Below are 14,721 nucleotides of genomic sequence, written 5' to 3' on the forward strand. Positions count from 1 at the left end.
TTAAAGAAAAAGGACTCCTGATACAGAGTTCAAATCCAATTAACTGACAGTTTTACAGAGGGGACTTTGAATACATATTTACATACATTTTGTGATATCATTGTGTTGTTGTTTAAAAATCAACTATTTTCAGTATTACTAACAACATGTAAGCTTTTGTCCACCCACTTTCATATTATCTGCCATTAACTACAGTTCTAATAATTTGTGCCAGAAATTTAATTGTTGATATGTCAAGGAGATGTGAGAAAGATAACATTGTCACTGCAATGCATTTCTTGCTCTGGCTATTGCTAGGTATAACTTATGCTTAAGTAAGTTTTCCTTTCAGACTTTTGTCTCTGTCAATTATTTTTCCTAATGCCTTTTCCAGTTGCTCCTCAGTCAGCAACTTGCAAACATGGTTTACTACCTAAGGAAAAAAGTGAAAATTTTAATTCAGGCTGCCGTCTGTAATGCAAATCAGCCTGATACAGTTGCACAGTCATCAGCACTGTGGCTAGCACTTAGTGAAGAAATACTACCTCTCAGATAACTATTTCTAGAGCACAAGCTATGATGTGAACTGAGAGAAATAAGACAGGTGATGCAGGATCCAAATCCAGTTAATTGGTAATTTTAAAAAGGAGGGAGCTGAATACATATTTACACAGATTTTGTTAGATCATTGGGTTGTTGCATAAAACTCAACTATTGTCAGAATTGCTAACAGCATGTGAGGTGTCTGTCAACTTTTACATTATTATAGCAATAACCCACGCCTGGGTGTGGGTAATGCTGGATTTACCCACGGTTGGCGTGGTTTGGTCCCGAGGGTGAAGCCCGAGAGACCAAACAAAGCCAACCATGGGTAAATACAGCATTACCCACACCCAGAAGTGGGTTATTGCTATTATACCATGACATTATTTAAGAAAAGAAACTATTACTTTTCTTAAATAATGGCATAGTATAATGCCTGTTTACTGCCCTTCCGCAGATGTCTGGCATCCGCGGCAGTTCTGATGTACTGCGCCTGCGCAGTACATCAGAGCTGTGGCAAAAGCAATGGAGAAAGCAAGATCTCCTTTGCTTTTTAGTTTTTCGCTATGTTAAATGGGTTTAACATAGCGAGACAGTTTTAAAATAAGCAACGGAGATGTCCGTTGCTTATTTTAAAACTGTCTCGCTATGTTAAACCCATTTAACATAGCGAAACAGTAAAAAAAGCAAATACCCAGTGACTGAAATCATTTTATCATCCGCTTTTTTAACAGTCATTCTTTTCTGATGTCACTTCCTAAGGGAGAAATAGAAAATTTTAATTTACGCTGCTTTCTGTAGTACAATCCAGCCTGGCACTGGTGGGCAGCTGTCAACATTCTGTTTAGTAATTAGTGAATAAATTGTACTTATCAGAAAACGATCTGTGCAGTACAAAGTACAAGTGAAGTAAATTGAGAGAAATAAGACAAATGACCCATGGTTTGAATCTAGTTAATTGATAACTTTACAGAAGATGGTCTGAATACATTTTTTAAGATCAGTTTATTGCTGTAAAACTCAACTATTCTCAGTATTGCTAACAGCATGTGAGGTGTTGTCTGTCCAGTTTCATATTAGTTTGTCATTAGCTACAAGTCTGATAACAAGTGCCACAAACTACACTTCTGATGTAGCAAGGAGATGTGAGAGGGATGAATGCACCACTTGAATTTACTTCTTGCTCTGGTCATTGCTAGATATACCCAGTGACTGAAGTTATTTTATTGTTGGATTTTTTCTATCTACAATATGACATTAATTATCCAGCTAGCTACTGCAATTATTCATTATGCCTTCATATTTATTGTTTTCTTTTTCTACTGTACAGCTGCAGCAGAGATTGCAGAAAACCATGAGGTGCATCAGGAGAGACTAATTTAGCTCAGAGAGGCACAGGGTAAGTATGCATCTGTTCTGATTGCAAGGCACAGACGTTTTCTCACTCCATCACTGTATATCATCTTGAGCAAGTATACCTTAATTTTCATTTCAAGTCTACATGCCTACTTCAATAGCTCTTCATTTTTGCATTAAGCAATGAGTGCATCAGCTTAATTGTGTGTATGTTCAATACCCACAGATGGATATTTGATTTTTACAGGCTGATATTTATGAGGTATTTTAACTTCAGTACGCATGGCATTAACAATTCAATATTTGCAAATGCAGTTCTTACCTTAGAAAGCAAACAACTTATACAACACAGTGAAATGCATGGTTCTATCAGTAATATCATACCATTGTGACTGACTGACTTTATGACATATTCACGGGTCCTCATCGTATCTGGATGTGGCAAAGGTGTACTTATGAATGTCTCATATTGTTTTACGTATTAAAATAAGAAAGTAATGTGACATGCCATTGATCTAATTATCTCTTTTCTGTCTACCACTGCCCTTTATCTCTTTCTTTTTTATATACTGCTGCTGAAAACAAAATGACCATCAACACAGGAAGATAGACTGACCGCAGGTGGCTGCAGCAGCATCACCACATGCAGCACAGACACCAAGCACATCTGGGTCACAACCTGTCAGCATTTTCCACACAACTCCTGCCCTATCCATGTCAGGTAGCTCTGCTCCAGCTGCTGATGCAGTGGTACCCTCTGGGAGCTGTAGCATTAGAGGTGGCAATTTTGCCACCAGACAGGTGTTAACAGGGCTGGTGAAGAACATTATGGAGAGAAGCCTCAGTGCCCAGATTAGAAGGGTTGAAAAGGTCCTGCATTGCAAAATGAAGCCACATCCAATACTAACCCAGGCAGCTGACACAGCAGACAGTAATGACAGTTCTAAAGGTGAGGACTAGATTCTCAGTGTTCTCAGTCTGGATTAGGAAGTGCCTTTGAAGCCCCCTACCTATCCTCAGTCACGGGGATCCCTAACCATTTTTGTCCATCATCATCCCTATCTGTCTTGTATGTCTGCCACTGCTAACTAACCTACCTTAACTACCTGATATTCTCATTTCTAAGCATACTCCCCAACTTTCCTCTCTCTTCAAGAAAAAATAAATACATAAAAAATAGGCACCTATCCCACAAAAAATGTCTCATACATAGCTCTCCACTTCTCCTATGTGTCATCTTAACACAGTTTATTTGGTCCAATTGGATATACAATGTTATTCTGTTGTTATCACCCAACACTCGTGTGGTGACTCTCCATAGTCATGAATTTGTACAAGTCAACATTTATGTTGTGAAGAAGTCGATAGTTATGGTGGTCTCCCACCACCTTCATGAAAATTCTTGTATTCTTTCCCCTGCACTTTGCACTGTGCATGCCACCCCCATTTTCACCCCTGTCCTCACATATTTAATGTGGTCAAAAATAGAATCACATACAACACATATGACCAGAAAGGATCTGTGGAAAAGACTTCACTTTTTATCCTCAACATTTGCACAAAGATTTGCATTGTGCACAGAATCTGAGTGATGGTGAATGACAATTAATGTCCCATGGCAAAAGCTGAAGATTTTAATTTCAGCTGTAGTAGTCCAGTTAATTTCATGCAAATGTGCTTACATCTGTTACATTATGGAATACAGACTAATAGCAAACTAAAGGCACCACTGTTAGACAGTTCATCCAAGAATTCTTAGGCTGCTGGATGTATTCAACTAGGAGATCCTATGTGGTGTATTGAGATAATTCCACTATCTGTAGACTGATGTTTTTGCATAGTGTTATCAGTTCAGTTATTATTTCATGACATTTTATATTCCTTTCATATAGTTACCTGCAAATGCCTGTATTTTTCTCCCTGTTTTACATTTGCAAAAATATTCCAAACCCAAATGAGAGACATAGTAAGGTACCCTTATCCCAAAGGGGACACATAGTAAGATACCCTTATTCCTAAAGGGACACATAGTAAGGTACCCTTATCCTGTATACATCTTAATGTTAATTGTACTCACCTACCCCTTCTTGCTTTACTGTACAGAGCATAATAGACTAATAGTGTGGAAATAAGCAAGGGTAACACATCATGCAGATGGTCCTACATGTCCCACAAAAATACAGTCGCTATCCCTCTGTCCATCTGTCTGTCTCTCTCTCTGTTTACCACTTCTGCTTCAATAAGTTTCTGCTGTCCTTCAATTGTGTTATTTAAAGTTTGTGAAGTATGAGTCCCTTTGTGGTGTGATAATGCTCAGATCTGTATGCAAATGTTTACATACTTTCAAGGGTTCTAAAACAAGCATTAGCTGAGTGTAATTAATGATTATAGTACACTGTTTTATGTGTAGTTGTTGCCTACATATTGTTATGAGCCCCCATTGCCCTGTTTCTGTCATAAGCTACTTGGAACCTGCCTCCCTCTCCCTGCCTATGTATCTATCTTCACCCTTCTATGTCACTAGTCCTCCTCCTCTGCATTTTCACAATGTCTGGCAGTGAGCACTGACTACAGCTTAGGCTAAATGGAAGTACACAGCTTATGGCAAAATCTTGCAAGTTTTTGCCTTTGTCTGCATTACTCTTTTGCCATTTTCGGTGCTGTGTTTGTTAAGAATAGCCAGGTTAATCTACTTTTCAACAAGATGAAGACTTGAATTTTTAGCTACAATTGTCAAGAAGATAATGAAGATGTGGACATACAATGAGGGTTTCTCATTTTCTGCAATTTGATGTCACATGGGAACTTTGTAAAGTTGGAGTTCCTATGTGGTGTGTTCAGATAATTCTCAGGTCGATAGACTTTTCTTGAAATACTGTCATGGTTCAAATCCCGATCTATGCCAAACTGTTTTTAAATGTTTGTATGACTCCTGTGGGTATAAATGTTGGCTACACCTTTTCTTAACACACAGTTATCCTGCTACTATATTAATGTGCTTGCTTCCTATTGACATGGCTGTATTATATAGACCTTGCATGGATAATTAAGATGATAAAGCAATCAGTAACACAACACCAATATATGCAGAAATGAAACATAAACTGATCTGTTAGTATGTTTGTATGTGCATTCCTGTCACCAGCTGTCCACCTCTTCTCACCCCTTCCTTGTCATGCAATAAACCTTTTTGATTCCAGACTGTTTCCATAAGCCATGTTTCCACCAGCAATAACATGCTTGGTTCCTGATGTGTGCCATAATACACCTGTAGCATACATATAAGTATTGAAGAACTGCAACTGTTATGACAAATGTGTAAATCGTGATACCTGAAACCTGAGCATAATACATATATTTATTTATTGTCATTTGTTAACTGGGTTAGTCCAACTGAGCCAGCGGCCCATTTTCAGTGGAGACCCAAGGAGAAAAGCTTCCAGATAAAAGTAACAATACCACAGAATTATCACAAAAACATCACAAAGAATATCACAAAAAATAGCTATAATTACAATGTTATAGTTTCAAGTAGTTATACACTGAAGAATTCAAATCACTTTTTTAAACAGTTTCATTCAAAATTGCAGAAAAATCATGAACATCACATCAGATAGGTTCAATATGGCAAAAATGTTTATATAGGTAGCAGCTGGAAATGTCCTTCTTTAGCAGTATTTACATGAAACAGGGAGTAGGGTAAATGAAAGTAAAGGAAGTATTAGAGAGACAAGTAGAAAACAAAATAAGAAAGAGAGTTTACATTGAGGTAGAAGAAAGTAATAACAGAGCAGTGTAATATCAGGTAGGAGTTTGACATGGACAGAACCAGCTGTTTAGTAGCTAGTTTTTAAGCTTGTGTTTAAATTGGGCTTTGTGAGGTATATTCCTTATGTTAAGGGTATTTCAGGAATGGGTGACAGAGAATGTATAGAGGGATTTATCTATATTTTAAGCAGGTTTGTAGATGTCTAGAAATGTTTGTCAGATGAGAGCAGCTGATGTATGGGGTTATAGGATGATATGATGTTAGAGATGGAGGGACAGGAAGTGGGGTTATAGAGTGTAGAGTGTGTAATGTGTAGTTGTGGAAGAAGTTGTTTTTGAAATTCAGGCCATAATAAAGACTTAAGAGAGAGACAGTGGTGGGATTTATATGGTAGACTGGAGGCAAATCTGGCTATTTCATGGTAGGTTTGTTCTAATTTAGAGACGGGAGAAGACTGAAGGTTTGTAAGGACTGGGACAGCATATAGAAGACAGGGTAAGAGAAGGGATGTAGCAAGAGAGGGTTTAGTGGAGGGAAAGAGTAATTTGTGATTACGGTACAGAAGTCCAAATTTTTTATTAGTTTTTTGTATACACTGGTTGATGTGAATGTCAAATTTTAGTTCATCATCAATAGTGACACCAAGTAATTTACTTAAGGGTTCAGGTATGATGATAGTGTTGTTTAGACAGGTAATTAATAAGGAAGGTTTAAGGTGTACCATTGTTTTAGGCAGGAAAAGTAAAAGCTTAGTTTTTTTTGCATTTAATATTAGTTGGTTTTCTGTGAGCCAGGTTTTAACTGAGGTGAAGGTGTCTTGGGTATGGGCAAGGAGTTCTGAAAAGTTGTGGGTGGTGGTGATAAGGGTTGAATCATTGGCATATTGTAAGAGTGTAGAGTGCTTGGTAGCAGAGTTTAATCTGTTTGTAAAGATATTGAATAAGAGGGGACCCAAGATAGAGCATTGGGGAACACCTGTATTGACAGTTTGGAAAGGGGAGGTGACAGATTGCCAGCGAATGGATTGTTGTCTGTTAGATAAGTAACTAGAGAACCAATTTATAGTGGAGGTAGAGACATGGAGATCAGAAAGTTTAGATACCAATTTGGTGTGAGAGACTGTATTGAAGGCCTTGGGGAGATCAAGGAATAGGCAGGAAACTAGGTGGTTATTATTTCAAGCTTCTGCTTCAGTTTGGATGAATGAGAGTAGTGCAGTAGATGTGCTGTTGTGGGGTCTAAATCCATGCTGGGTGGGAGTAAGAAGATTATTGTCCAGCAAGTGTTTAAGTAGTTGGGTATAGACAATTTTTCTAGAATTTTGGATAGTGGAGAGAGTATTGTAATGCAGTTGCATATATATATATATATATATATATATATATATATATATATGTATATATTCTGTATTCCATCAGATTCAGACATATACTGCTTCTTTTGGTGTATAGCACTAAAAACTATTGCTAATTCCCATTCTAAGTTCAGCACCTCAAGATATGATTATGCATGGACTAATACTTTGCCATCAGCAGCGCAACTGAACTTGACAGCACTGTGCTTCAGGCAAAGATGAAAAGAATACAAGATATAATTATTTGTTTAGGTTGCACATGTCTGTATGTCTGTATTGAATTTTGACAAGGTATCTAGATTTCAGAGTGATGTTCACTCAGTTAAGTCAGTCTGTTCATGTATGTCTGCACTTCAATGGTTACAGTTGCAACTGCATTACAATCTTGGGTAACCTACTCATGCATAATCTAACACTGCTATTCTGTCAGATTTAGCAAGTGTCTGTTTGTATTGTCAATACACATTGTGCAAGCATGAGACAAGATGAGTGTGCAATCATCCTGGAATGAAGTGCCAGGAATGCTTGATTGCTAATCAACTGGTTTGCAACTGTGATGGTCATTGGCATCCTACACTGTAAAACAGGTACATGTCCCTCACGGTAGTGCAACGTACATGAAGGATAGTATACAAATCTTAACAGAGATATATATCATTACATGGGACAATTACAGCACTGTCACATTGTCCTGGCCACACATATGCATTTGTCCCCAAAACTGTGAAGCACAGCACCAGTTATTCCAAGCAGTGTATCTTTACTAATTACAAATGTGCTTTTTTCACATCATTAAATTCAGACTTCTCCTGTGGTGCTTGCAACTAATATTGTGCTCTCTAGATTGTGAAATGACCTAGGTAGGAGGATCTGTTCTCACAATGGGGAATGTGTGTGTGTGTGTGTGTGTGTGTGTGTGTGTGTGTGTGTGTGTGTGTGTGTGTGTGTGTGTGTGTGTGTGTCTGGGGGTATAGTGACGGGTAGGTAAAGCTTCAGTGTCAAACATGCTGTCTCCTATTCCATTGAGGAGAATACGTTTAACGTTGGACACATCTCCCTCTTCACTTTATCTCACTTCTAACAGAAACATTCTCTCTGCAATACACTTATGAGGTGATCCTATCAAAAGTGCACTCTCTCCCCTTAAGTGTCATATTTCTTCTGTGAAGCTAGCAACTAATACTGTACTTTCTAGATTCTGTAACAGCTAGGTAGGAGGTCCAGTTCTCACATTGTGGAGAACTGTGTGGGGCTGCAATATCAGGTACATATAGATTCCTGTAACAGACATCCTCTATGAACTTCCAGTCAGGGGAAAAAAATTACCTCAGTGAGTATTTCTAGCATCCCTTTATCCCAGTTTTATGTTAACATCTTCTCAGCAACACAATGATGAGGTCATTATATCAAATGTGCATTCTCTCCTCATAAGAGTCAGTCTTCTCCTGTGGTGCTTGCAGCTTATAGTGTGTTGTCTAGATTGTGTAACTGGTTAGGTATGTGGTTCTAATTTGATAGTAGTAAACTTGCGAGTCTATGTGATTCTAGTGTCATAGAAGCAAGCCTTCAACAACACAAATGCTGTATCCACTTCCATTCAAGAGAAAAATTTAACTTTGGACACAGCTCTCTCCCCCATTTATCCCACCTTTAATATAAACTTCATATATTCAACACAGTGATGACGTCATTTTGTCAAAAGTACACTTTCATCCCATAACAGTCAGACTTGTCCTGTGGCACTTGCTGCTAACACTATGGTCTCTAGCTTGTATAACTATAGAGGTAGGAGATTCAAATCTCACAGTGAGAAAATTGTGTGAGTGACTTCAATGTCAGTTACATATAGCTTCCTGAATGGCCATGCTGTATCAGCTTCTACTCAGTAGAAGATTTCAATATGGGAGATGATGCCTCCATCCCTTTATCCCAATTTTACTACAAACATTTTCTCACCATCCCACTGATAATGTCAGCATGTCAAAATAGCATACTGTGCTCTTACAACTTATAGTTTTCCTGTGGCACTTGCAGCTTATTCTGTGTTGTATAGAGTGTGTAAATAGGTAGGGGGTTGAATTCAACACTGGGTAAATAATATCAATGTTTGTACTGTCATGCACTATTATGTCCATGACAACACCCCTTCTGTAAAATTTCACTTAGGAGACATATTATTTTCTGTGACAGTGGATTACCCTATATACTGTTATACATGAATGACACATACAACTTTGGTAATGTGTACAATTACAGTGGGAGAAACTTCCTCCATCTCTTTTATCTCGTACAAATTGCAACGCAATCATATGTTGTAATGACTTCACATAGGTGGAGTCTGAAAGCTTTGTTTAGACTTCCACTGTGGTGCATAGCAATCATATACCTGTTTGTAGACAGTGGGCTTACATAGCTTGCTGTTCAATTCCAGCCAAGAGCAGCATTCTATGAGTGTATTGACATTACACAGACAACACTGCATGGAGTTAGTATTCTCAATTTTATTTATTATTAAGGCAATTAATATGTGTGTTTGTGTTGTTTACATGCTGTTATGGCAGTGTTCACTGTAATGTCTTTTGAGCATGCCAAGTATAATCATCTATTAGATGTGCTCCATTCACATATGGAGACCCTCATGTACTGAACTGTCATCAGATTTGTGTTGTCATTTGTTACTTGTGTATTGTGATTGCTATTATATTACTGTTTACGATGCACATGTATATAAAACACACACTTGTCTAAGACTTCTGTTAATGTAATATATCTCACTATCTATGGTTGTTCAGTTCTCCGGTTTGATCCTCGGCTGGGGTGCCTTCTGTGCAGAGTCTGCATGTCCTCCCTGAGGCTGCATGGGTTTCCTCTGGGTACTCTGGGTTCCTCCCACATCCCAAAGACATGCTGTAGGTGGATTGGACACCCTAAATTGGCCCTAGGTGTGAGTGTGTGTGTGTGTGTGTGTGTGTGTGTGTGTGTGTGTGTGTGTGTGTGTGTGTGTGTGTGTGTGTGTGTGTGCCTTCTGTGGAAGGTTCGGCGCCGGGCTGGCAACTCGACACCGTAAAACTCCACTGCCAATCATGAGCAGACAGGTGATCTGCTGTGGCGACCCATAACTGGGAAAAAGAAGAAAGAAGAAGAAGAAGAAGAAGAAGAAGAAGATTTATGGTTGTTCAATGATAAATGTTAAAACATATCCCTTTTGGCTGCTGTATGTCTCATGCCTTGTTTATACAGGATGGAGTGGAGTATATAGCACTACAGTCAGTTATCATTCATACATACCTGTATATATATATGTCATATTCAATAATTGCACTGTATGCGAATGGCTCATAATGTATCCACTGTCATTGCTATTATCTCAACTCAGCATGTTATCAACATTAATATCACATTTACTACCCTGTCTCACAATGTTGTATTGTGTCTCTCTCACATTCATTATTAGCATGTCCATTTTTAAGTTATGTGCATGGATAAACACTTGGAAACAAGATTACTTATTACTACCATCAATATGGATGCTTTTCAATGTAAAAATCAAATTTGACTGCATTAACTGAGAATATTTATTTATTTAAGTTTGATGGCCGGGGAAGTCCGCTGGGCCATAAAGAGCCCCTTTTCAGTAGAAGCCCGGGGAGAAAAGCTCCAACACATTACATTTTACATGTTACAATAGAACATGAATAGCTCAAACAGAAAGGTTAATCATTAAGTTATAAGACCTTAGTAGATTAACATTTAAACATATAGTTACTAGCCTTCAGTAGGTAAGGTGAACCTTGTGCATGGAGGAAGTATCAGTATATTTATTTGCAAAATATAGTACATCAGATAGAAGAGAGAAGATCTGTCATTGGTAGGGGACAGATTGTCTTTGGTTGAGATATAAGCAATAGTAGATGGTAAATGGAGAAGATTACAGAGCAAGGTAGAAAAGAGAGGGGGTTTGAAAGGGGTAATGTTGGAGTGTGACATGGGCATTCCCATTTAGAAGAAAGATGAGAGAATAGCTGAGATTTGATATTGGTATGGTTAGGTAGGTTGTGTAGGTGGAAGGGGAGAGAGTTCCACTGTTTAGCTAAAGAGTAAGACAGTAGTAGTTGGCCAGGAGGGTGTGCTTTATTTACATTGTGTGCTCATGCTGCTAGAACCATTTCATGGCTGCCAGTACTGCAGTTGACCCTGAAATGGTTCTTGGAATCAAGTAAGTGTGATGAACAGCATGCATATTCAAGGAGCATTGCTACTCATCCAACTAATATGCTGCAGTTGTGTTGGGCTTACACAAAGCCTACATGATTATTAACGAATTGCAGGGATGAACTTGATTGAAAAAGTCAATAAAATGTTGTCCATAATCTTGTTGCATCTATGAAGAGGTAGTTACGAGGAATTATTGCATAATAAGACATGGCATTGTGAAATTGTATTAAAAAGAATGAAAATATGGATATAACAAGCTTGGAAAGGTAAGGAAAAATATATAACAATTGAAATGGTGTGCAAATATGTAAAATATGACAAGTGTACAAATAAAATGTGTAACATATTGTAAAAAAAAGTGTTGACAAATAATAAAATGCATTCCTAGTCTTTTCAATAAGTGCCATGAAATATTTTATTACAACCAGAACTACCAGAGTGTGCATTAGTTTAATGTCTCATCTGACAGCACACTCAGGAGCACAGCACCCCATAATGCAGTAGTGCAGTGTCCGTATTTGGAAATGAATCCACCTGATGTGTGAATAGAGCCAACAAATCGTTGTTCTCCCTCAATCAATGTTGAGCATGCTACCTGTTGAGCACTGACACTGACATCTTCTGTTCTTATTTGGAACAGGAAGTACTCTTGAACCAAATCGTGTCATCCAATGGTGACTTGATACCCATACATGGCCTTCTCATTCTCAACTATAATCTACTTCTAGAGTTCTTTTAATTTTCCGGCAGTATAAGTTATGTTTTTTTGAGATACATTTCTGACATAATTCTAATGTACGACTCCTAGAAATGCTTTCCGAAACTCATCTGTATGAAGTTTTTAGCTTGGAGTCATCAGTTTAATGAGAATTTTCCTATAGGGTGGGTCATTGGTTGCCAAGTGAAAAAGGGAAGATGGAAGTCATTTGATCTAATGTGAGAGGAGTGTTCTAAATCATTGTTTTAAACCTTAGTTTTCCTTTTGATTTCTCACTGCTTTCCAAGAAGCACATTTAAGAAACACATTTTACTTGTTGACAAGTTCTGAAATACAAGGGATACGACATGACATATCAGCCCATTCGTTTTTTATTCAGTCTGCTTGTCTTTATAGGATATCCAAAACAAAATCTCTGTATTAATGGGACAGAATCTCAACTTCAGTATCTTCAGAAAATGACTGAGTATTAAATAAAAGATGTCTCCTTCCAGCAACACTGGATCGTACTCATCCCAGTTGCTTCTCACAGAGCAAGAAGACTGTTTGAGGTCATCCTGGATATCACAGTCACTTGAGGCTAATAGGACAGCATCAGCAACAAACAGCAAAGATGTTACCTTAGTATCCACAAACTGAATACTTTCCATACCTCACTTATATCTTGATAGTCTATCCATGAACTGAAGAGCAAGAGAAGAGACAATCCGCATTCTTGGTAGAGACCTGTACTAACTTTAAAAATATATAATTAACCTAGAAAATGTGATTACAACTTTCTCTACATAAATAAAAGGATTAGATCACAAGGAGAAGCAACTAAGGAACCTCATACTATATATATATATATATATATATATATATATATATATATATATATATATGTACACTAAAGAAAGGAATCATTTGTACCCCAATATTAAAACAATAAACTGTCCCCCAATATCACATACACCATAACTGAATAATTTAATTAGAAGAGAAACATGAGAAAGAAAAGCCAGGATTCAAAGAATTTAAAGGCAGGCCAGCCGCAGTCTCTAAAGCTATCGCTGAAATTATGTGTTACTGTGATTGTGGAAACTAGTGATTCAGAAGCACATTAGCTGTAATGAGGAAAGACCTCATTATTAGATAATTTGCATGTTTCAGAATCACACAGTGATTAAAGTGCCCTTTTCTACAATAATCACTGCTGGTAGTCAATGCATCGCTTTAGCACAGGCACCCCCCTCACTTATTCATTCCCCCACACACATGCATACAAACATACAGACATGCATGCACACACACAGATGAACACACTACCATACCTTTTCTTTGTTCCTAGGGTTAAAGAAGAAGGAATAGGGAAGGTGTCAGTAAGTGGGAGTTTATGGCTTGATTAAGTTATGTGATTTAAGATATTACACAGACATTTTGCCATTTTCAGGAGGTCCATTTTCATTTAAGAACAGAAGTTTGGGTAAGGGGATGGGGTCTTATGTTAGGTTGGTATGGATTCACAGATTTTGAAAGTTATTAAAGAAAAGCAGTGGTTTGTGTGCTGGATTTAAATTTAATGAGGGTACAATCTAGTCATGGATTCTAAGGTTGTAGGTTGGGGAGTCTAATATTGGTCTGGAAGCTAGTGGACAGAAAATTTGTTTTTTCAGTAATTTGAATGGTTGTGATCTGAAAAGTAGGTTTGTCCTTTGCTTGACAGGAAACAATTTTGATTTTTCTAGTGCTTTGCAGTGATGTTCTTCTTTTGGTTAGTGTGTGATGAACATGCATATTTTATTGGTAAGTGTTTGACTGATCGTGTGATTTTTGCTTATGGCTGTATTCAAGTTGGGATAGTAAAATGACTTTTCCTATGGCAATTCTAAAGGGTTTTGAGAGGAAGGGGGGAGATTATGTTAGCTCAGAATAGTGGTGGGTTTATTTTATTTCTTGTGTCATCTAAGTATAAGGAAAAACTGAGAGAAGGATCTTGCCAGAGTACCAGGTATTTAAATGAATAAGTGTTTTTGATGGTGGTGTTGTTATGGTCAGTGATTTATAATGTATAGTTAGCTTTGTTTAGTTTTTGTTGTATCCCAAGCAGTATGTTTTTGTTTTTGATGAATGGGGTATAAATTTATTATTATTGATTTGGTGAATTGTGGCAGAAGTCTGACTGAAGTTGTTACTGTAAAGCTGTGAGGGACTTATTTGAGAAGTATAGTAGCTTGTCATCAGTACAGAATAAGAGTGAGAAGGAAGATCCAGAGGCAGTTTTTGATACGTATGGGAAAAAAAGGTGTGGGGCAAGAATGGACCCTTGTGAAACATCTTAATTTAGAGTGGCTAATGGAGAGAGAGAGAGAGAGAGAGAGAGAGAAGAAATCCATTTTAACATGGAAGTATTTATTAAACAGACAGCTTTGGAGCCAAGGTAGGGCATCACCAGATTAATGCTTATACTATGTAGGTGGTGTAGAATAGTAATGTGATTTACTACATCAAATGTCTATGTCAGGTCAATAAAAAGTATCACTTATGAGTTGTTCTTTGTGCATTTCTAGCAGGATATCATAAATCTGTAGAGCTGTTGAGTTGCTCTGACCAGACAAATATCCACATCGTGTGTTAGAGAGGAGTGTGTGTGTGTGTGTGTGTGTGTGTGTGTGTGTGTGTGTGTGTGTGTGTGTGTGTGTGTGTGTGTGTGTGTGTGTAGATATATATAGATTTATTGAGAATAAATAATTTTGGATGGTAGTGTGAGAATTTAGTGGAGTTGATTATTTGGGGGAGGACTGGGTG

The sequence above is a fragment of the Protopterus annectens genome, chromosome 1.part0 (assembly GCF_019279795.1).
Source record: "Protopterus annectens isolate FY-2018-M chromosome 1.part0, PAN1.0, whole genome shotgun sequence".
Lineage (NCBI taxonomy): Eukaryota > Metazoa > Chordata > Ceratodontiformes > Protopteridae > Protopterus > Protopterus annectens.